This window comes from Schistocerca nitens, chromosome 8, assembly GCF_023898315.1.
Source record: "Schistocerca nitens isolate TAMUIC-IGC-003100 chromosome 8, iqSchNite1.1, whole genome shotgun sequence".
Lineage (NCBI taxonomy): Eukaryota > Metazoa > Arthropoda > Insecta > Orthoptera > Acrididae > Schistocerca > Schistocerca nitens.
In genome coordinates this window covers 598624120-598647682 of record NC_064621.1, presented here as the reverse complement: position 1 = coordinate 598647682, position 23563 = coordinate 598624120, and the positions used below count along the sequence as shown (strand labels likewise).

The 23563-nt window shown below is 44.6% G+C and overlaps 1 protein-coding gene across 1 annotated transcript in view; it reads right to left on the bottom strand.

The window, feature by feature from the left end:
* LOC126199303 (transient-receptor-potential-like protein) overlaps positions 1-23318 on the bottom strand; it is a 212081-nt gene extending 188763 nt beyond the window's left edge. The window contains exon 1 of the mRNA XM_049936138.1: positions 23274-23318. The gene's annotated coding sequence lies outside the window, so the exon portion shown is untranslated. The remainder of the gene's footprint in view (positions 1-23273) is intronic.
* Between the last annotated feature and the right edge of the window lie 245 nt (positions 23319-23563).

Genomic DNA, 23563 nt, shown 5'->3' with positions numbered 1-23563 from the left:
AAATCGCTCGATATTATGCCTCACCCTGTATTTTGCGCTTTTGTGATGCAAAGACTGTGAGGATGTCCGCAACAAGCTCAGAGGAAGGCTGTGTTTCGCAAACTTCAGGCAACACGAATTTTACAAACATGTTGTTTTTGAAGACAGGGAGGAAGAGAAGTGAAATGTTGTTAAGTGGCGTGTGGCGTGATTTGTTCTTCATCCGCTGATTTCATTGGCAAGCACATTGCGCAAAAAATTGGAGTGGGTACGGATTCCGCGCGAGAAGCTCGTTTGCCCAACTGCGCGCCGAAAGGTTCAGTATTACATGAGCAGACAGGTCGACTGCGCGCGATGAGGTACATTATAAACAACTAGACTGCGCGTGAGTGTTTCATTTGCTTCTTGGAAATGTTTTCACCGAACGGTTTGTAACACTGTTGTAATTAGTCATTTTCTCCGACTGTGTAAAGCTGTCTGCTGTTCCTTCTCTTCGCATGTGAGTAGTAGGATAGAAATGGATTGCTGCGTTCCTGCAAAGTATAGAATTCATGTTTCAAATAATAGTCAGTACTAAGTTTGTTGCGTAACAAAACAGCAATTACATACAAAAAAGTATTAACTGAAATCCTAAATGCTTGTGATGATATGAATATTAAGTGCCAACTGTTGATCATTGTGTCTGATTTCGAAGTAGTTAACACACACACACACACACATACAAAAAAAAAAAAAAAAAAGAAAACTACTCAGGCGTGACCATTTTCATCAATAGTAGGATGTACATTTCATCTGACACAGGCCTGGTGGAGGATAATTCAGCCGCTGAGGCCATCTTCCGATTAGAAACGAAATAACACTGATCTAAGTAATAGGTAAATGGTTCCACTGGGTGTTTTATCTGACTTTTCTCCCTACCGACGAAGTTGGGGGTGCTTTCGTTGAAGATTTAATGAGCATTAAACACGAAATTAAAAATGTTACATTTTTTCAGATTGTTTGACAACGAATTTCATAGAATGCAGGTTTCCGCCCAAAATTTGGGCTTTCAATACTATAAGTTGTGAAAGAACAGCCAATGTTTGTGAGGCATATCACAGGGCTTTCGGCCTTAATTTGGACGAAATTTGGGCTTCCAATACTATGAGTTCTAAAAGAACAGCCAATGTTGGTGATGTTTGTGAGGCATATCACAGGGCTTGAGAGGGTCCATGCCCTCTTTTGCATGTTGTCTCTCATTTTCATCAATTTTATTAATGTTCCATGTGTTGCACAGTGGTAACAGACCAAATAAGGTTATTGTAATGAGAGTATTTGTACTGAGAGCTCGAAAATACTTTTCACTTGGTTCCTATGCATGTTGGGTTACTCCCTGTGTGGCCTGTGCGAGGTGAGCATTGGAGGACGTGGCACAAAGCATTTACGGCTGGGGGTTGCACCTCCCCAAATTCTGAGGGGTTCGTACAATGGGCTTAAGTGCCTGGCGGAACGACTGACGTCGGTCGAGTTTCGCCTATTGTATGCACGGCGGAACGACCTGCGAGACGTCTGAGTGTCGCTGCAATTTATGTCTTTACCGTTCTGGCGCCTCCGGAACGAAGACTCCTGGCACCGACTGACTGCATTGTCCTCTTGATTCTGAGAATACTTGTGGACCGTGCTCTGGTGGGTGCGACTGTCTGCCGCCAGATGGCCGGTGGTCTAGGCAGGTTGCTTTCGTAGCCGGTCAAACGCCAAGTTCAGTGCCCTCAGCTGAATAGCAGAGGCATGATTGGTCAGCTTAAACTGGGGCTAGTTGACGTCATAAAGCCCTGTTTGAAATTGGAAGGAATGGTCGCTATTGGCGTGAATGATATTCTGAGACAGTGTGGGGGAATTTTGGAATCAGAACTGAAAACTGATTCGCGGTTTTCGAGGACGGTAAGGAGTTGAGCAATGTTGGCTTCGCTCTTGCGTTGTGCGGGCCTGGGGGTTCTGGATCTGATTTTCGTCGGAGTCGGACGGTCTTGGGATTTAGTCACACTTTTTTCGGCAGAACTTAGAATTCTTGGACAGCCTTCGAGGCCAGGGGTTGAAACAGAGTTGCTGCACACCAGAAGTCGGCACCTACGTCATCAGAAAGCTGCCTACCGACGACCTGCTACAAATTTCAGGATTGGCAAAGTATTTTGCGGTTCCGGAATTGTAGGACCTATCAATTTTACACTGAAGTCCTCAGCAGCACGCGCGTTTGCTTTGCCACAAGTCCACCTTGCTCGTTTTTCCATGTGATCCCATGTGAGCTCTCACTACTAATCGCGATACTGCAACACAGTCGAGAGAGTAATATTTGATTGATTAGGAGCTCCAGTCATTATCGTCAAGCTATTGCACCACAGAGAGTAGGAGCCCTTGTTCTCGAGCCAACTCTTATTCGCATAATAGTTCAGAATACCCTATCCTTTAATCTACTGTTTGTGTCGATAATCATGTGCCTTTACGTTCTGATGTATAATAAATCCCATTGTAATATTTAAGCAGCATATCATTTCGTTGATATATGTAGAATCCCATTTCCTGTTGTTTATTATGATAAAATTATCTTTTTTTTTCTTCTATGAGTAGATTACAATTTTTTATTGAATTATTGTGAGTGTGCACTCCTTATTTTACCAACTAGCAGGGTCCACCATCATTTCCCTTCGTTACCGTTGTGCGCATAATGAATTAGGTGGCAGGTAAGGAGGGGATCGAGTAAATGTCTCGTTCTCACGCAAAATTCGTCAGAATTAAAGAGGTACAAACTCTTCCCCACCCTGGCACCTCACAGGCTTTCGGCCTTAATTTCAACAGTGCGCCTCCACATACATATGCTATTTTTTGGACCCAGACAACTACATATATTAAAATGAATGATACAGATAAGCCTCGTCGATCTAACAATAAACTTGAAAACATGTATAGTGTATATAGGAATTGATTTTAAAGTACAGAAATGTAAATATGAGGCGATAAATGTTTTAAAAAGCGTTTCTTATTATCATAAGGAATGAAAGTAGTTTCTGTGTCTTTTTCAATACCTTGAAGAGTATGGGCATGCGTATTTTATCAAGCATTTTTCACAATTCCCATGACAGGTCATAGAGAGTCCTAAGTCTCTGAAAATGGGAAGGAAAATGCTGTAGTGCCTACTTATTTAGTGTTTTTCTCCATGCGCAGTTGGCTGGACTCAAAACTGTCCACCATGTGCAGTTAACCTGGTTCGAAAAATGACCCTGTGCGCAGTTGACCACTTCAAGAGCAGGTAGAATTTTGGGTCCGCGCGCAGTCGGAATCACACGAAAAATTGGCCACTTCCAGAAGACATGAAGCTAAAACCGTGTAACACCTGCTGTAGCACCGATAATGGCCTCAGTTCGGCGAGGAAGCAGGTCCAAAGTTTCTACAGGTATGACATATGTGGACGATGTCACTACAAAACTGCAGGAATCCTTACGTTTCACCCGTTGATACAAATCCCATTTTCTCTGGTATTAACGTCGAGGTTGATATTGTGCCTGAGTGTTCGTCAAACCAGAGGTGCAGCCATGTGAACAGGCGTGTTGTCATCTTGGAAGACAGGAGAGTTCACAGCGTACTTACTATGAGATGTAGAATGAAGAACGTTAAAATAAATATCCTGATTTATGTTCATGGCAACCTGACTGAGTGAGCCCCAAGTCAACACACGAATAACAACTCCAAAACGTCATAGAACCATCTGTAGTCTGAACTGCACCCTCAACACAGTGCGACCTATATGCCTCAGTGGACTTTTGGTGCAGTGGATGCCCTGCACCATTTGTAAAGTACCAAAATTGTGACTTATCTGTTCACACTACACGCCTACAGCCATCTACTGTCCAGTTTCTGTGTCGAAGACGTCCGGATTATGTACCGCAATGGCCTTCTGCAAAATACCCGACTCCAAATGTCAATATCATGAAATCGACTTCAGAATGTTAGCTCGCAAACTGGATAAGACATTCTTGTATTCACTGAAAGCAGCGATTCCTGACGGGTTTGAAATCGACCATCATTGACAACCGTCCGAACACAATAGCTTAATTCTGCCGTTTTGTTACATCTCGATGGCGACTTATCTCATTGGTCTGTTTCCATATAACCGACTGGTACAGTGACACAGCTTCATTGCTGTGACTTACGTCAGGGTGGAAGGTCACGTGACCGCCTGGTACCAGCTCTACAAGATGTATAGTGCTTCAAAGCGACCAGTGTGCTCTTTTAAGCAGTGACTAATATTTTTTCGTTGACCTTATACATCACCAACGCGGCACTGAGCAATATAGACAATTCTGTTCAATTTTTGGGGTTCGGCATCTCAATCGGTAAGAAGAAAGATCACATTGTTGTCCTTCTGTCTGTCCGTCTGTTAACACCCCTTTTTCTCAGGAATGGGTAGAGGTATCGAATGAAGTTAATATCAGATACTAAGGTCTACGGTGCCTTGACGGTGTAAAAAATTAAACGTTCTTAGTCAATGTAAACAAAAGATGGCCATTTATGTCTCATGTTTTGATACAAACCTACCTGCCAGAACCTACAGGGTGTTCCCTGTTGCCGTACAATTGTCAAATTTGGCAAGAAGCAAGGTTTCACAGTATACATGGAAATTGTTAATTTGTGATTATATCACATTAAAAATATTTGTTTGCCATTTCTAGTCCGTCCTTCTGTCTGTTCGTCTGTTAAGACCCCTTTTCCTCAGGAAAGGACAGAGGTATCAAGTTGAAATTTATGTCAAATACTAAGGTCTACGGTCCCTTAGTGGTTTAAAAACTTTAAGCTTCCAAGTCAAAGCAAATAAAAGATATGGCCATTTATGTAACATATTTTGATATCGCAAACTCACTCATCAAAAGCTATAGATGAACTACAGGGTCGTTATAATAACTCTCAAATATCCAGTGTGGGCTGTAATTATCGTATGGCAGCAAAACTTGGTAGACATTCTAATGCAGTAATGTGAAACCGTTTTATGTTGGAAAAAGAATTAGTTCTAATTTTGGCTAACAGTTGCAAATCTGGCGCTGTGAATGCAAGAAAGACGTATAGAAATACACTCCTGGAAATTGAAATAAGAACACCGTGAATTCATTGTCCCAGGAAGGGGAAACTTTATTGACACATTCCTGGGGTCAGATACATCACATGATCACACTGACAGAACCACAGGCACATAGACACAGGCAACAGAGCATGCACAATGTCGGCACTAGTACAGTGTATATCCACCTTTCGCAGCAATGCAGGCTGCTATTCTCCCATGGAGACGATCGTAGAGATGCTGGATGTAGTCCTGTGGAACGGCTTGCCATGCCATTTCCACCTGGCGCCTCAGTTGGACCAGCGTTCGTGCTGGACGTGCAGACCGCGTGAGACGACGCTTCATCCAGTCCCAAACATGCTCAATGGGGGACAGATCCGGAGATCTTGCTGGCCAGGGTAGTTGACTTACACCTTCTAGAGCACGTTGGGTGGCACGGGATACATGCGGACGTGCATCGTCCTTTTGGAACAGCAAGTTCCCTTGCCGGTCTAGGAATGGTAGAACGATGGGTTCGATGACGGTTTGGATGTACCGTGCACTATTCAGTGTCCCCTCGACGATCACCAGTGGTGTACGGCCAGTGTAGGAGATCGCTCCCCACACCATGATGCCGGGTGTTGGCCCTGTGTGCCTCGGTCGTATGCAGTCCTGATTGTGGCGGTCACCTGCACGGCGCCAAACACGCATACGACCATCATTGGCACCAAGGCAGAAGCGACTCTCATCGCTGAAGACGACACGTCTCCATTCGTCCCTCCATTCACGCCTGTCGCGACACCACTGGAGGCGGGCTGCACGATGTTGGGGCGTGAGCGGAAGACGGCCTAACGGTGTGCGGGACCGTAGCCCAGCTTCATGGAGACGGTTGCGAATGGTCCTCGCCGATACCCCAGGAGCAACAGTGTCCCTAATTTGCTGGGAAGTGGCGGTGCGGTCCCCTACGGCACTGCGTAGGATCCTACGGTCTTGGCGTGCATCCGTGTGTCGCTGCGGTCCGGTCCCAGGTCGACGGGCACGTGCACCTTCCGCCGACCACTGGCGACAACATCGATGTACTGTGGAGACCTCACGCCCCACGTGTTGAGCAATTCGGCGGTACGTCCACCCGGCCTCCCGCATGCCCACTATACGCCCTCGCTCAAAGTCCGTCAACTGCACATACGGTTCACGTCCACGCTGTCGCGGCATGCTACCAGTGTTAAAGACTGCGATGGAGCTCCGTATGCCACGGCAAACTGGCTGACACTGACGGCGGCGGTGCACAAATGCTGCGCAGCTAGCGCCATTCGACGGCCAACACCGCGGTTCCTGGTGTGTCCGCTGTGCCGTGCGTGTGATCATTGCTTGTACAGCCCTCTCGCAGTGTCTGGAGCAAGTATGGTGGGTCTGACACACCGGTGTCAATGTGTTCTTTTTTCCATTTCCAGGAGTGTATTTCCATATGCAATAGATTAGGAATGGGTCGTGGGCAGAAAAGGTCAGACAAGTGAGAAAGGCATAATGTTGATTTTATTATTAACTGCTGCTTGCACAGTTTGTTCAGTATGAGCACCAGAGGCGTCGACAAAATGCTTTACAACGCCATATTTGCACCTAGTGGCCAAAACTGGAAGTAATTTTTTTTCATTGTATAACGGTTCCACATTAACACATTACCATATCTACCAAGTTCCGCTGCCATTCGATTATTACAGCCCACACTGGACTTCCATGAGCAGCTCCACTTATATATATATATATATATATATATATATATATATATATATATATATATATATATAAGTTCGTACTGAACTCTCAGAGCTCGAGTCGTACTTGCGCTTGTATATTTGCAGATGCCGCAAGTGACACTGTGAAAGAGTACATACTTCTTATTGTCGAAGGGATGCTACATTTGTCTCCGCATCCTGCATCTCTGTCGCCAAATGCCTTGATCTCACCATTTTTCCTCATCCTATTCTATTCATCATCTTACCATCGATTCTTGGATATATCTCACCACCCTTTTCATGGTCTTCCTATTCTTTTCCTTCCAGGAGGTTGCCATGGAAGTGCTCTCTTTGGGCATCTGTCTTCTTCCATTCTTTTGAAATTCCCTAACCATCTTAGCTGTCTTCCTTCTATACCTCTCCTAATACTATAAGGGGCCTACATCCTTTCTATTATTGTCTCATTTCTTACGCGGTCAAATCGGGAAATTCTACATGCTCTTCTCAAGTGGCCCTTTTCTAGAGCTCCAAGTTTCTTTTTTATTTCTTTGTATGAGTTCCCAACACTCACTCCCATAACTTGTCATTAGTTTCACGATGTATTTGTATTATCACATTTTAATTTTACACTCATTTTTGAGGATAAAAAGTACAATACTTAATTTCTAGATAGCCATTTTTACCTGCTTGATCTATTGTTGGATACCTCTGTCACATCTTCCATCACGTTATAGAATACTACGCAGATACGTAAACTCTTAGCATACTTTAATTAGATGTACGCTAGCGTCCATGTTAGTTCTCTCCTCTCAGCAACACAGATATTGCATGCCTACAAAATTCATTTTGAAACCTCACATTTATATTCTTCCAACAGTTTCTTAAGCACGTAAGATATACGCTGTTCTCCCTACTTCAGTCCCCGTGTTCATTCTCGATCTACACCAGAGATCCCGTATTTTCTACACATTCATGTTAAAGAGTGTGGGAGGCAGACAGCATTCACGTTTCACTGAAAACTAATGTTATGAATGAGGAAACAGAGGACGGCCAACATCAGAAAACACATTACGGAAGGTAGTATGCACACTGTCGGCAACAAACTATGTACTTTTTATACAGGATTATTGTAAAAACAACGGTGTTGTTAAAAAATTCAGAAGTAATAAGCGAAATTTGAAATCGTTTTTGGAAGTGTCACATTCGAAACCTTACATAGAATCTGCGTTGTTGACTTTACCCAGAGAATGATCTCTAAGTCACTAACAATAAAACTTGCCACTTTCCAGAATGAGAATGGGATTTTCACTCTGCAGCGAGGTGTGCGCCGTTATGAAACTTTCCTGGCAGATTAAAACTGTGTGCCAGACCGAGACTCGAACTCGGGACCTTTGCCTTTCGCGGGCAAGTGCTCTACCATGGTTAGACCTTAAGATGGAAACATGTATTTCATTTGCATTAAGATTCCAGCAAAAACTAAATAAATGAGCTTTAAAACTCAGGTTTTATAATCTAACGTAATTACTAAAGATTTCTTGCAGTTTACTCATATAGGGAAGAGCAGTGTACCTTGGAACATTTTTCGGACTTTCATATTTAGCTCGCCCTATAATAGATGTTTAATCTATTTTCTTATTCCATTTTGAAATTATGGTATTCACTTCATATGTCCTGCTGTCTTTTTCTGACATTACGAAAATGATTCCAGAAAAGTAAGATTTGTTCAAATATGAGAACTGTTCCAAGGTACAACATGGTCGTGTACCTGGAAAGAAATAATCTTTTAAATTTTAAAAATGCTGGAATGGTGAAATTACCAATGTTGCATTTGATAGTCCGCGTGTTACATTATTACTCGACTACACGCGAATCATATGTGAGTGAAATCAAATTAAGAAGTATTATCAAAAATTACAAGTTAAGAACATTTTTAAACCTTAGCTATTGGCAACTAACACAAATTTATATTTTCGATACAGGGAAAATTGTTGATACATTAAAGAAACTCATTTCATTTGCAGATATCACGTGCCCCTTGGTAGAGAGACCATCCGTTTTAATGTAGAAGATGATGCATGACTGACGAAGTGTGGCTTACAGCCCACAAGTAAAAGTATATAGAATTTTATCCACCATAAAAATCTGTAACTTAAGAATTAACAATATCCTCAAAACAGCTTTAATGTGTTATACAGCACTTAAATATGTTAACTCATAATTTCCACAAATACTGCACAAAACAAAACCCAATGCCTCACAACACAACAAAAATGCCGGATACTGCTTATGGCTGTCTCTGGTGCACGTTTCTTCATGTGATTTTAAAATTAGTCACTAGATGAAACACCGACCTGGGTGTTCCTAGGTGCGCTATCCTCAAGTCTTCCCTACAGCTGGCTTCAGGCCGTTAACCAGTGCTGGTGCACGTGACGAGGTTCTTTAGTTGCTTATGGTATTAGGCTCACTTGAAATGCAAAAAAGGGACACTACGATAATTGTCATTTGAAAATTTCATATCGCCACAAGCTTGGATACAGCTGGTCAGATTCCTAAAGCGGGTAATATGGATTATTTGTGGTGTGATTTTAAGGTTGTTTCACAGAAATTGTTTAAAGAATTGGCCATACCCATTACTGCTTCTCAGTATATCTTTTGTTAGTGAAGCTGGAGGCAAATAATATGTAGCTTTTCTCAACCGACAGCTCAGTCTACAGAATCAAAAATAGGGAAAACAACCTGTAGATTTAAATAAATGCATGTAATTATGACGCCAATAATAATAATAGAAATAATAATAATGATAATAACACTTCGTTGTTATGCAGCCTTATGAGACACTAAACCAGTGGCATTCCAGTTTAAGATCACAAGTTGTCATCCACGATGGTAAAATCCAGAATGTCGAGTATTCCATAGAACTGTGTTCAGGAAAATGTCTTGCTTGGTCTTTGTGGCATATCTGCATTGTCACCCATCTTAGCAAGAGTACCCTTCATTATGACAATGCTGGATGACTCACAGGATCCTCTAATGCCACCATAAAGATCACAGTAAGTATATGAATGTGTAAAATGTTTTCTGATGCTGGTTTAAATTTAGTTCAGATAAAAATTGTCTTTATCGTCTGTTTATAATACTTTCGTCTAGGTATCAAGTGGTGAGTGGGAGGGGTATCAGAGGAGTGGGCTGGTTCGTTTAATGATTAAAGGAGCCAAATTACGAGGTCATTAGTCCCGACTACCTGCTAAAGGCAAGTCAACAAAACTACACACCAAATAAGGACCTAATACGTGAAACCCAAGAAAAGAAAACCCCAAAGTCTACCGAAGGCCAACAAAGGCTAGAGAAAGGCACAACGAAGAAGAAAAGAGTGGAAGGGAGAAAGTGGGTGAGGTGCCCCATCCAAGGAACAGCCAGAGGCTTCCAAGGGCAGAAAGTGCGACGGGGGTCATATCACCCACCACTTACCAGAGGCTTCCCTCTTAACAAGACGCAGAAAAGACTAGTGACTTGGACAGACCGAGAGAATCACAGGGAAGTAGAGGAAGAACGCGACGTCAAACAGAATACGCAAGAAGGGATAGCAAGTCAGGAAGATTAAGAGTCCACAGCAGATTGGCTAGGTTAGGACAGTCCAGCAAAATGTGGACCACCATTAAATGGACATCACACCCAGTGTGAGGTGAATACAAGTACTCGTGATGGAGAAGATGACCATGGGTCAGCCAAGTATGGCCGATGCAGAGCCGGCAAAGGATGCTGGAGTCCATGCAAGAGGGCTACATGGAGGACCACCACAAATTCGTAATCTCCTTTATTGCTAATAGTTTGTTCGGCAAAGTCAGAGAACGCCATTCCATATTTCAAATCCTTAAAACTTGTTGGCATAATACCGACTGAAGGTCTGATTATGGAATACCTATCTCAAGAGGCAGGTTGCTGGTAACCAGTTTGGCCAGCCTGTCAGCAAGTTCATTCCCCAAGATCCCAACATGACGCAGGGTCCAGACAAAGGCCGCCGAGTGTCCACATTGTTTGAGGGCAAAAAGGGATTCCTGGATAATCAGGACCAAGGAATGGCGAGGGTAACACTGGTCAAGAGCTTGTAAACTGTTCAGAGTCGCTACAGATGAGGAAGGACTCACCAGTGCAGGCAGGAATGGATATGCTCATGAGCACGAAAGATAGCTACAAACTCTGCAGTGAAAATACTGCAGCTATCTGGCAAGGAACAGATTTCATTACATCCTGCATGAACGTAATTTGCCAGCGTGACCGACAACCAACAATCTATCAGTATAGACTACTTCTGAATCCCAAAATGCTCCGAAAATGAAGAAGAATTGACAGCAGAGGACCTCAGGATGAACAGAGTCTTTTCAACCTCATGACAGATCAAGGCAGAGCTGTGGATGGGAGATACACAATGGAGGTGTACATGAGCAGATCCAGAGGGGAAAGCTGGAATTCAGAAAAAACGGGCTGGATGCAGATGAGGATCATTTTGGGGCATAGATCTCCATACCAGGAAAGAGGAGACAGTAGTATGGGTGCTCTGGGAAGTAGCAGGTGCATAATGCATAACTGATCAACTGTTGTTGGTGCAGAGGGACACTCAAAACAGAACCCTGCGGAACCCCATTCTGCTGCAGATGGCAGGTGTTAAGGGAGGTACCAACTTGCATCTGAAAAGTGTGATATGAAACATCCAGATAAAAATCAGGAGCAGGCTATGGACACCCCACCGATGTAAGGTGGCAAGGATGTGGTGGCACCCTGTGGTATACTAAGCTTTATGCAGACTGAAGAAGAGTGCAATAAGGTATTGATGTTGGGCAAAAACCATTCAGATAGTAGACTCCAGGTGAACTAAATTATCTGAAGGAGAGTGCCTCAGCAAAAATCACCTGGGTCAAAGCCAAAAGGTCCTGGAATTCAAGGATCCAATCTAGCCTTCAACTCAGCATAAACTGAAGTAACTTGCAGAGGACATCAGCTAAATGATTGGACTATAGCTGTTCATCTGGTGGCAGTTTACCCAATTTCAAAACTGGAATAATGGCACTTTCTCGTCAATGAGAAGGCAATTCCCTCTCGCTCCAGAGACTGTTAAAAAGGGCGAGTATATAACATTAGTTAACCATCAGTAAGTATTGAGGCATATGGTTGTGCACCCAATCCAGTCCAGGAGCCATGTCGTAGCAGAGAGCAAGGGCGGCAGTGCATTCCCACTCGCTAAATAGGGTGTTATGTGGCTCCAGCTTGGGGAGAACAAAAGAAGAGTGAGTCGTTCCAGATGGTGTTTGAGAACGTTGGTGGATAGTGGACCAATGCTTAGGCCTGGGCGAAATGTCGAGCAAAATGCTCATCAGTGGAGTCTGTGCTATTGAGGATAACATTATTCTGGGAGATTCTCAGGATACCTGTAGGATGATGGGGGCCAAAAATGCGCCTGATGATTTCCAATACTAGTAAAGAGGGAGTATGCGGTCCTGTGGGGCTGACATGTCATTCCAAACAAATCCGTTTCTGGCGTTTAAGAAGATAGCAGGCCTGACCGCAAACCGTGTTTAAACGTCAGGAGGTAGTCGAGATCTGGATACCATTTGTAATGTCAGCAGGCATGACAGTGTTCTTTAATAGCCATAGCAATTTTGGGAGCCCACCAAGAGGCTTTTTTCCATGAGGAGCCACAGCTGCTACTAAAAGGATGGCATTGATCAAACTTTGCATGGATTCTTCTATGCTGTCATGTGATGGAGTGGTTGGGATGGCAATTGAGGAAAAGGCATCCCATTGAGCATTAGTAAAGGCCCACCTGGGAGGATATCTAGGCAAGTGATGCTGAAGAAAAGTTAAGATGGTTGGAAAGTGGTCACTGTCACACAAACCATCTTGAACTCCCCCTGAAACAGAGGGAAGGAATCCAGGGCTACAGGTGAAAAGATCAATAGGTGTGAAAGTGCCATATGCCACACTAATGTATGTAGGTGCTCCAGTGTTGAGGATGCAGAGATCAAACCCTGTCAGTAGGCCTTCCGCAATACTGCCCACTGCCCCAGCCAGTAGCCACAGTACCACCACAAAGAGAGTTATGGGCATTAAAATCCCTAGGAGATGAAATTGGAGAGAGCTGTGAAGGAGGGTAAGAAAAGCAAGAAGTGTCCGAGGCCAGTCTGGGGGAAGATGAAGACTGCATATCGTTACCACGTGGACTAAATGGAACTTTCAGCGTTGCAGCACGTCAGCAATCGTAAGTATCGAAATAATTATGAAAACTCCGCCTCGATTGCAAAAACTACCGGGTGTTTACCTAGGTTTCAGCGTGGATAACCACGCCTCCCTCAGAACAAATACTGTATAAAACAGCTTGCCTAAATAGGCATAGTCAAAGGCTAAAATCAACACCTACAGCGGCAAGACCCCATAAAAATTTTTTACAAATACACAGTACATACGTATCAAGTCAGTGTTACTTATCTCAACCCTGTGTGTGCTGCCTCGCCCCAGCCAACGTACGATGGTCACAGGCTCTCCACCGAACTCGGTTCTGTTTACAGCATTACGATGGTAGCATCCGTGTTTGGCGACATCACGGTGAACGCACATTGGAAGCGTGTATTCGTCATCGCCATACTGGCGTTTCACCCGGCGTGATGGTATGCGGTGCCATTGGTTACACGTCTCGGTCACCTCATGTTCGCACTGACAGCACTTTGAATAGTGGACGTTACATTTCAGATGTGTTACGACCCGTGGGTCTACCCTTCATTCGATCCCTGCGAAACCCTACATTTCAGCAGGATAATGCACGACCGCATGTTGCAGGTCCTGTACGGGCCTTTCTGTATACACAAAATGTTCGACTGCTGCCCTGGCCAGCACATTCTCCAGATCTCTCACCAATTGAAAATGCCTGGTCAATGGTGGACGAGCAACTGGCTCGTCACAATACGCCAGTCGCTACTCTTGATGAACTGTGGTATCATGTTGAAGCTGCTTGGGCAGCTGTACCTGTACGCGCCATCCAAGCTCTGTTGGACTCAATGCCCAGGCGTGTCAAGGCCGTTATTACGGCCAGAGGTGGTAGTTCTGGGTACTGATTTCTCAGGATCTATGCACCCAAATTGCGTGAAAATGTAATTACATGTCAGTTCTAGTATAATATATTTGTCCAATGAATACCCGTTTATCATCTGCATTTCTTCTTGGTGTAGCAATTTAAATGGCCAGTAGTGTAAGTGTTCTTCAGTCCTCTAAAGGAACGGTTGCAGAACATCCAGTGTGATCAAACAAACATGCGATCGTTTTCCTGGAAGTGCTTAGACCAACTGACAGAAGCCTTCTTTCGATCTTTTGTTAAATTTTGTAGAAACTATCAGGAAGATACCTTTTTGGGGCTAAATGTCCATCACTGAATCCCGTCCTGGACTGACTGGTAACTGTCCATTGATATTGTTGTATGAGACAGTCGACAACATAAGAAGCAGCAGTTAAAGAGACACTTCAAAGAGTGAGTACTGGAACACAGACTAAACTGTACACCAAAGCAAGGATAGTGGCCCATTGTTTGGACAAGGAAGTATTCTCATTGAGAAGCGATCACCATTGTCATCTAAAGGAGGCTGCTGTGTTACAGTCTACGAGGGGCATAAGTAAAGCAAGGCACTTTTTTTCTCAGCCAATTTCCTTTGAAAAAAATCCGGAATTTTTGTGGGTCATCGAGGAATATTTCCGCTCCAGCCTTCATAGTTTCATGAAAATACGATCGGTGGTGGCGCTATGGGTATCCTTTTGCATCTGTAACGGAGCTGTGTTCCAGACAGAGAGCCGCCATCGAGTTCCCCTTTGTGGAACACCAGAGCATCGCTGATATTCATAGGCGCTGACAGAATGTCTATGGGGACCTGGCAGTGAACAAAAGCACGGTGAGTCGTTGGGCGAGGCATCTGTCATCATCGCAACAAGGTCGCGCAAGCCTGTCATATCTGCCGTGTGCCGGCCGGCCGCACACGGCTGTGACTCGTTCAGTGTTGGAACGTGCGGACACTCTCATTCGAGGTGATCAACGGATCACAATCAAATACCGTGTGCCGGCCGGCCGCACACGGCTGTGACTCGTTCAGTGTTGGAACGTGCGGACACTCTCATTCGAGGTGATCAACGAATCACAATCAAATACCGTGCTGCACAAATGGAAGACTCTGTTGGTAATGCTGACACACTCGTCCACCGGTTGTGGTTTTCAAATGTGTATGTCGACTGGGTTCCTCGCTGCAGAACAGAAGACCATTAAGCCGGCCGAAGTGGCCGTGCGGTTAAAGGCGCTGCAGTCTGGAACCGCAAGACCGCTACGGTCGCAGGTTCGAATCCTGCCTCGGGCATGGATGTTTGTGATGTCCTTAGGTTAGTTAGGTTTAACTAGTTCTAAGTTCTAGGGGACTAATGACCTCAGCAGTTGAGTCCCATAGTGCTCAGAGCCATTTGAACCATTTTAGAAGACCATTAAAAGTAACGAAGGATCATTTGTGCAGTGTTACTTGCGCGTTACGAGGTTGATCGTGACAATTTTTTGTCGAACGTTGTCACGGGCGATGAAAAATGGGTTCATAACTTCGAACCGGGAAGAAAACGGCAATCCATTGAGTGGCGCCACACTACCTCTCCTCCGAAGAAAGAAAGCCGCACCCTCAGCCGATAAAGTCATGGCGACGGTCTTTTGGGACTGTTTGATGTCCTCCCTCATGGTACGATGATCGACTCTGAAGTGTATTGTGCTACCTTCAGAAAAGTGAAGAAACGACTTCGGCGAGTTCGTCATCACAAAAATGCAAACGAACTTCTCCTTCCCCATGACAACGCAAGGTCTCACACAAGTCTGCACACAAGTCGAGTGGAGGCAACAAAACTCCATTGGACTGTTCTTACTCATCCATCCTACAGCCCGGATCTCGCACCTTTCGACTTCCATCTGCTCCAATGAAGTACGCATACCGCGCGAAGGAGTACGTGGATGATGGGGAGGTTATCGATGCAACGAGACGTTGGCTCCGACGTCGACCAGGAGTGTGGTACCACGCATGATTACAGGCCGTCCAGCTAAAGTGGCGTAAGACCGTCGCATTGAACGGAGATTACGTTGAAAATTGAAGTTTTGTAGCAAAAAAGAAAAAAAGTGTTGCAGAACTTACGGAACGCCACTCGTATATCTATGTCTACATCACCACTCCGCAAGCCACCTGACAGTATGTGCTGGAGGATACATTTATTACCACCATCTGATCCCCCATTCACTCTTCCATTTGCAAATGAGGCGTTGGAAGAAAGCTTTGCAGTAGACCTCCGTATAAGCTAGATTTCTCGAATTTTATCGTTGTGGTTATTTCGCGAGGCGTATGTGGAAGGAGATAATTTGTTGTCCGACTCTCTCCGGAACATACTCTCTCGGCTTTTCAAGAGTAGGTGTCTCCGTGATGCGCAGTGCCTCCCTTGTAACGTGTGCATTGGAGTTCGTTCAGCATCTCCAAACTGCTCTCGTGCCGACTAAACGCTCCCGTGACAAAGCGTTGGATCTTCTCTATCTCTCTATTAGTACTACCTGCTTATAGTCCCAGACTCATGAGCAGTACTCAAGAACCGGTCAGGCAAGTGTTTTGTAGTTCACTTATTTTGTGGATCCTTTCCATTTCCTTAATATTCTTGCTATGAATCTCTGTCTAGCATATGTTTTTCCTACTGTTTGTTTTATATGGTCACTCCACTTAAGGTCGCTCCGAATGGTTACTTCCAGATAACTTCTTCAGGTTAGCAAGATGGTTTAGAGCTTTTAATTTTAGACGCTTGTCACTATACATTAATGTGTTGTACAATTTCTTCTACCATTGTGACTTTCCTGTATTAAGTTCTGGATATTATAATATTTTGCTGTATCACTTGAAGTATCTTTGGAAAGCACTGATGTACGGTTCTGTCTCTCTTATAATAGTGCTCGAAAGTATTTGTTTTATAAAATTTTATCTTAGTGTGGCTCGATACTTTGTTACTGAGTTACATTTCTATTGCTTGAAGTGCGTTCTCAAAGTATGGTAGCTTCTTACGTAAAACGTGATAATACCTACATTATTTTACTATTAAATAGTGCAATTGGTCCATTACTTTGTTATTATGTGTTCGCAGCAAATTTAGTTCTGATGGTGGGCTGTATTATTAATGGGGAATATGTTTTATGGAATCGAACGACAATCTTTCACGATATGTGTTATATGCTAATGAAAATAGCACAGGAATTCAGTCTGAATATATCTACGGAGCAGCTAAAAAAATGGCGGTCTGATGAATTTATTCAGTCGGGTATAAGATAGTTATCAGCAACCAAATCATAAAACAAATCAATAAATTACAGGATTACTTACACATTCGGGACGACATTGGCAGAAAACTTAAAAACCTTCAATATTCGTACGGCAATGTGAAGAGGAGCTTTAAAAGTAACAGGCGGGAGACTGCTAAATTTATCCAAATAACAGGCAGCCAACATTACTTTTGAATATGAATGTTTGGTATTAACAAAACAATAGGGTAGGAGAATAGAGTAGTCAGGTCTAAGATTCCACAGAAAAGGTGTGAATGGGAAGACAATTGAAAACTTTACGAAACGAAGCAGAAATGACTTTATCCTTCGACTACTGCTGATAGTCTTCTGAACCAATTTTAGGAACAATACGATTTGAAAATATCGGAGGAAAGTAAGACAGGCAACTACAACTTTATTTTCTGCAATCCACTTCACGGCGCATGGTGGACAGCACCCCGCACCACTACTAGTCATTTCCTTTCCTGTGCTACTCGCAAATACAGTCTCCAATTAACACCCACACTGGTTCCTTTTATCGTCCTCAGTATCTCAGAAACCATAAATTGTTGAGGAAGAGTTCAAAGTACAAAAATTAGTTACTCTAAACCATTCCAAGGAAGCGGTTCCAGGGCACTTCTGCGCATGCGTAAGTGTACATAATGCCGACCGCCGCCTCAAAGGCGAGGAAAATTCATCTATCCCACAGCGGTTTCTCTTCCCTTAATGTAAATAAAATCACGTCCCGCACTAAAATACGTATCGGAAAATATCTATGAGAAAGCTCTTCTTTATAGCTCCGTAAATGATAGTTTACGAAATAACATGAGCTCCCTGATGTAAATAAGTCAAGCCCAGGGCTTCTTTTGTGGCATGTCTGTGATACACTGGCGTTGTATTTTATTTCCTTCTTGTGCCGTAACTTACTGGAAGTGTTGCAGCACATCTGATACCGATCTGGAGTTTATTTATCTGCTATGGCGTTGCCTCTTAGGAGCTCCCAACGAAGACCAATTTCGATGATCACAGCTGGATTCGAGAAAAAAGTTGAAAATATACTAAGGTAAACTAGAGGTACTATGCCTATTGTCATTACAGGAATCAAATCACCTGGAAAACGTCGTCTACTAATAGCAGGTGGTTGGACGGTGGACTCATATTCTAGTGCGCAAGTGCTGAAACCAGTCCAGCGATCGTGATTTAAATTTTTCCACGTTTTCTTAAATAAATTCAGGTGAATTCGGGGGATAATTGATTCAAAAAGGTGGCGGTAGATTTTTCCCTCTTATCTTCAAGTCTCGTCATTAAGCCCTAATTTGGCTTTAATTTACACTGTCTGACAAAAACCGGTAAACATGGTGGGATATAAATGTAACTTCGGATGATTAGAGTTGCAATTCTCGGTAACAGGTAGAAGGGCCACCATAGTGCATTTATGTTGTTACTAGGCCTGGTAAAGTATGTATATAAGGTACGTGAACAACGTCAGATGTCGAGTGATCACTGTGAAAGACAAGGATATGCCACGTACAAGAGTGAGACCACATTATCCAGATTTGTGAGGCCCTCAGATGTGACATTGGCCCGATGTAGGAGTACATGGGAACACGAGAGCAGGCATACTCAACCTCAAGGTTCTGGTCATCCACGTCTGATCACAAGGGACTATCACCGTATTTTGTCCACCAAGCACACTGTAACCCCTTCACACCTGTACTTGGCATCCAAGAACAAGTAAAGGGCTCAGTGCAACGTTTTGTGTCAGCCCACACTATTGGTCAGAGTGTAGCGGCAGGTGCACTAGGGAATTACCGTCCCATGCAACAACTGCCGTTAATACCACAACATAAATGACTGTGTTTGAAGTGGTGCCGTGAATGGGAAATATGGACTGTTCGCGAGTGGCTTCGCATCATTTTCAGTGATGTATCATGATTCTGCAATCCTGGATGACCATCATCAGCGAGTATGGACCTGGGGAGTGCCTCATCTTCCAGTGTTTTGGAGGGGCCCAGCAGTGTTACTCTTGGCATCATGTTGTGGAGAACCATCATGTATGACTTCACGTTGCAGCTGGTAGAGATTGAGGTACATTACCGATATCCTGTGGCGTCCTGTGTTATTTCTCATGTGACAGTATCATGATGCTATTTTACAAAAGGACAGGTCTCGTCCACATATGGAACGTGTTAGCCACTTGGTGTTGGAGTACTCCTGTGGCTAGCAAGATCCCCAGCTCCGTCCCAGATGACCAGCTTGGACATCAACTCTGTTCTAGTGCCAGTATCCAGGATATCAAGGACCAGCTACGACAGTTGTGGGCCAGCTTGCCTCAGGAGATGATACACTGGCTTTATGACACCCTTCCCAATCGAATCAGCGCATGTATGTAGTACAGAGGGGCTGCAACGCCATACTCACATTGAAGAGCCAAGGAAACTGGCACACTGGCCTAATATCGTGGGGGCCCCCGCGAGCATACAGAAGTGCCGCAACACGACATGGCATTGACTCGACTAATGCCTGAAGTAGTGCTGGAGGGAATTGACAGCATGAATACTGCAGCCCAGTCCATAAATCCATAAGAATACGAAGGGGTGCAGATCTCTTCTGAGCAGCACATTGCAGGGTATTCCAGATATGCTCAATAATGTTCATGTCTGTATGTTTGGTGGCCAGCGGAAGTGTTTATAATCAGAAGAGCGTTCCTGGAGCCACTCTGTCGCAATTCTGTACGCTTGGGGTGTCACATGGTTCTGCTGGAATTGCCCAAGCCCGTCGGAATGCACAATGGACAAGAATGGATGAAGGTGATCAGACACTATGCTTACGTACGTGTCACCTGTTAGAGTCTTGTCTAGACGTATCAGGGGTCCCATTTCACACCAACTTCACACGCCCCACACCATTACAGAACCTCCACCAGCTTGAACAATCCCCTGCTGACATGCAGGGTCCATGGATTCATGAGACTGTCTCCAGATCCGTAGGCATCCATCCATTCGATACAAATGAAACAAGATTCGTCCGACCAGGCAACATGTTTCCAGTCATCAACAGCCCACTGTTGTTATTGACGGGATGAGGCGAGGCATAAAGCCTTATGTCGTGCAGTCATCAAGAGTACACCAGTGAGCCTTCGGCTCCGAAAGCCGATATCGATGATGTTTCGTTGAATGGTTCGCACGCTGACACTTGTTGATAGCCCAGTATTGAAATCTGCAGCAATTTGCGAAAGGTTGCGCATCTGTCACACTGAACGATTCTCTTCAGTCGTCATTGGTCCCGTTCTTGCAGGATCTTTTTCCTTCCGCAGCGATGTCGGAGATTTGATGTTTTACCGAATTCCTTATATCCACGGTACACTCGTGAAATGGTCGTACGGGAAAATTTCCAATTCATCGCTATCTCACAGATGCTATGTCCCATCGCTCGAGAGCCGACTTTAACACCACGTTCAAACTTACTTAAATCTTGATAACCTGCCGATGTAGCAGCAGTAACCGATGCAACAATTGCGCCAGACACTTGTCGTCCTATACAGGCCATGCCGACCGCAGCGCCGTATTCTACGTGTTTACATAGCTGTGTATTTGAATAGGCATGCTATACCAGTTTCTTTGGCGCGTCAGTGTATAAGCGGGTTCATCTTTGTATATACAAAGATTCGGCGGTAATCACTGAAAGAACATCATATATCCTTGCTACCCGTACAGTTTCATTTCGTTTTCTCCCACCGGTCTGGGTTCTTCATTTGTATTGTCAGGTAGTGTATTTCCGCATACTAAGTGCAATAATGAAAGAAAAGTTGACCCACTGATTGTAAAAAGAGTACTACAAAGGACCGTTATCACCGATGAGTGGATACCATGCATCAACATTTTAGGTAGACGTGCTGTTATTGAACTACTAAACTTCTAATAAAAAAATGGCTGCAGGAGTACAAAACTTCCAATCGAGCTATCTGTATTTCCTTATAGAGAACACCACGGGCAGGGTGCAGTTTAGACTGTGAGTAATGTTGAAGGGCCTACAACAGCTTGGTCAGTTGTCTCACAGTTATATACGAGTTCTTTTGCCACAATGAAAGTCAATGTAACTTGACAGATCCATGCAGTCATGTGAGGCGTCCCATACATTCATTGGCACATGTGTTCTTCGCAGTAACGAAGTGCCCCACAATCACAGCATTGGAAATGTGTGGCCGAACTTAATTAAAAGCAACGATAAGTTGTATGATACATCGTGAGCCATGGAGAAATCGTCAGTTTGGTGATAGTGAGAAGTGTGGCGTGGGTAGAGGGGCGGGATAAAACTTGTAGGAGGAAACCAAGTCTAGCCTATAGTAAGCAGGTTAAAGTGGATGTAGCTTGCAGTGGCTACGCAGAGATGAGGGACTAACAAGGAGAGCTGCACACATGAGTCATCGAACTGAAGACCGCAACAACAGGTATGGTGAGCGTGTGGTTGAAACTTATGTATTCTTCTTGACCTGCACTTGTCTCCAAATAAAATTCTATTGAGCACCATTGTAATCTACATCGAAACATTAGGCAATGACTTATTTTGTTGATCACCACACAGGATTTATTCGTACACTGATAAGCCAAAACGTTATAACCATTGCTCATCGCGAGGTTGTATGCTACCTAGTGGCGCTGAGAGCATGCCACGCGGTAAGGGGAGTATTTGAGCAGAGCAAAGACGAATGAGGAACCACTGTAGCGGAAACCCGCCGACTTAAGCGACTTTGACAAAAGCCAGATTGTTAAGGCCCCGTCCTGGGAGCGGAGCATCCCGGAAACGGTGACGCTGGTCGTCTGTTTGCATGCTGCTGTGGTGAGCATCTACCGAAAATGGGTGAAGAATATTGAAAGCACGAGTAGGCGACAAGAAGTTGAATGTCCGTACCTCACCACAGAACGTAGGGATCAGAAGCTTGACCACTCTCTAAAGCAGGACAGGTGGTGATCTGTGGCAGACATGACGACAGAATATAGTGCTGGAGCAGGAACTAGTGTTTTGGCGCACACGTTCAGTGCAGAGTGCTGAACATGGTGTTCCACAGAAGAGGACCCCTACGTGTTCCCATGTTGACCCAACAACATGATTACAGTGGGCACAGCATCATCGAGATTGGACCGTAGATCAATGGACACTTGTCGCCTCGTCGGGTGAATCCCGTTTATTGTTAAAACAGATCGATGGTCGTGTCCAGATACGCGTGCTGATAAAGTCGTCATCCAGGCGAATGGCTGCAAGAAACATGCAGCGCGCAATGGACGTAGGCCAATGGAAGCAGTATTATGCTATGGGAGACATTCACCTGGGCTTTCATGGGACCTATGGTAGTAATCACAGGGACTGTGACAGCTGTGGACTACGTGAACATTATTATGGACGGACCACCTGTGATCCCTTGCAACTGATGTCTACCCTACCAGTGATGGCATCTACCAGCAGGATAAGTGTTTGTCACAAGGCCAAAATCGTGCTGCAGTGGTCTGAGGAGCATGACAGTGAAATCACGTTGATGTCTTGACCATCAGAACTGGCTCTTCTGAAACCGATGATACCCAACTGAGATGCTATAGGCGGCCAGCTCCACGCCCGCAAACCAGCCGCCCGTAAATTACGGGACGTGCGTGACCTGTAGGCATCTGATGTCACAAATCTCTCGAAAACTGTCAAATACTTGTCGAATCCGGCACGCAGAGGTGAATCAACACGCTTTTAACTAGGTGGTCATAATTTTTTGTCTCATCAATGTATATTCATCAAAGTTACAAGAAATAAGGCAGAATTGGGTTCCAACGATGGTCTTCCAATACATTACATAGTTGTTCAGAAGCTGTTAGCGAATCCCCTACCCCCCCAATCCTTGTAAAACATTTACTGGAAAATGTGTACCCCTGGAAGGATGGAATAAGACAACATTTTCCAAAGCACAGATAGCTGGCGCCGCTACATCTGCTTCCATGTCACTTGGATATCACAATACAAATGCTGTTATTGGGAAATAGCACAGCCTTACCACAATCCAGAGTCACAAGTAGTAACACTCAGGTAGCAACAATATGATACTGAGCCGACTGGAATCGGCAACCAGATGGCTCGGTTTGTGGTGCGGTGTGGCGGTGCTTACCTTGGGCGGTCGGTCCTCAGGCACTCCCAGACTGGGCTCGCGCCGGCGCCGCGCGCGCCCTCTTTATACGGCGGCCCTAACCGCGTTAGGCCGCGCTTCCGCCACTAATTGCCTTACGCCGGCCGGCAATCCGCTTAGCTGCCGCGAAACTGCGCCAAGCGCTACTGTGTGTGTATGCTTGTTGCGAGGGCGCCTCTTTTTCCTCTCGTTATATTAACGCTGCTTTGCTGTCACTCTGCAAATCCGAGCGTCCTGGCTTCTGTCCCAGGCTGCACAAGTACTTTTTCTTT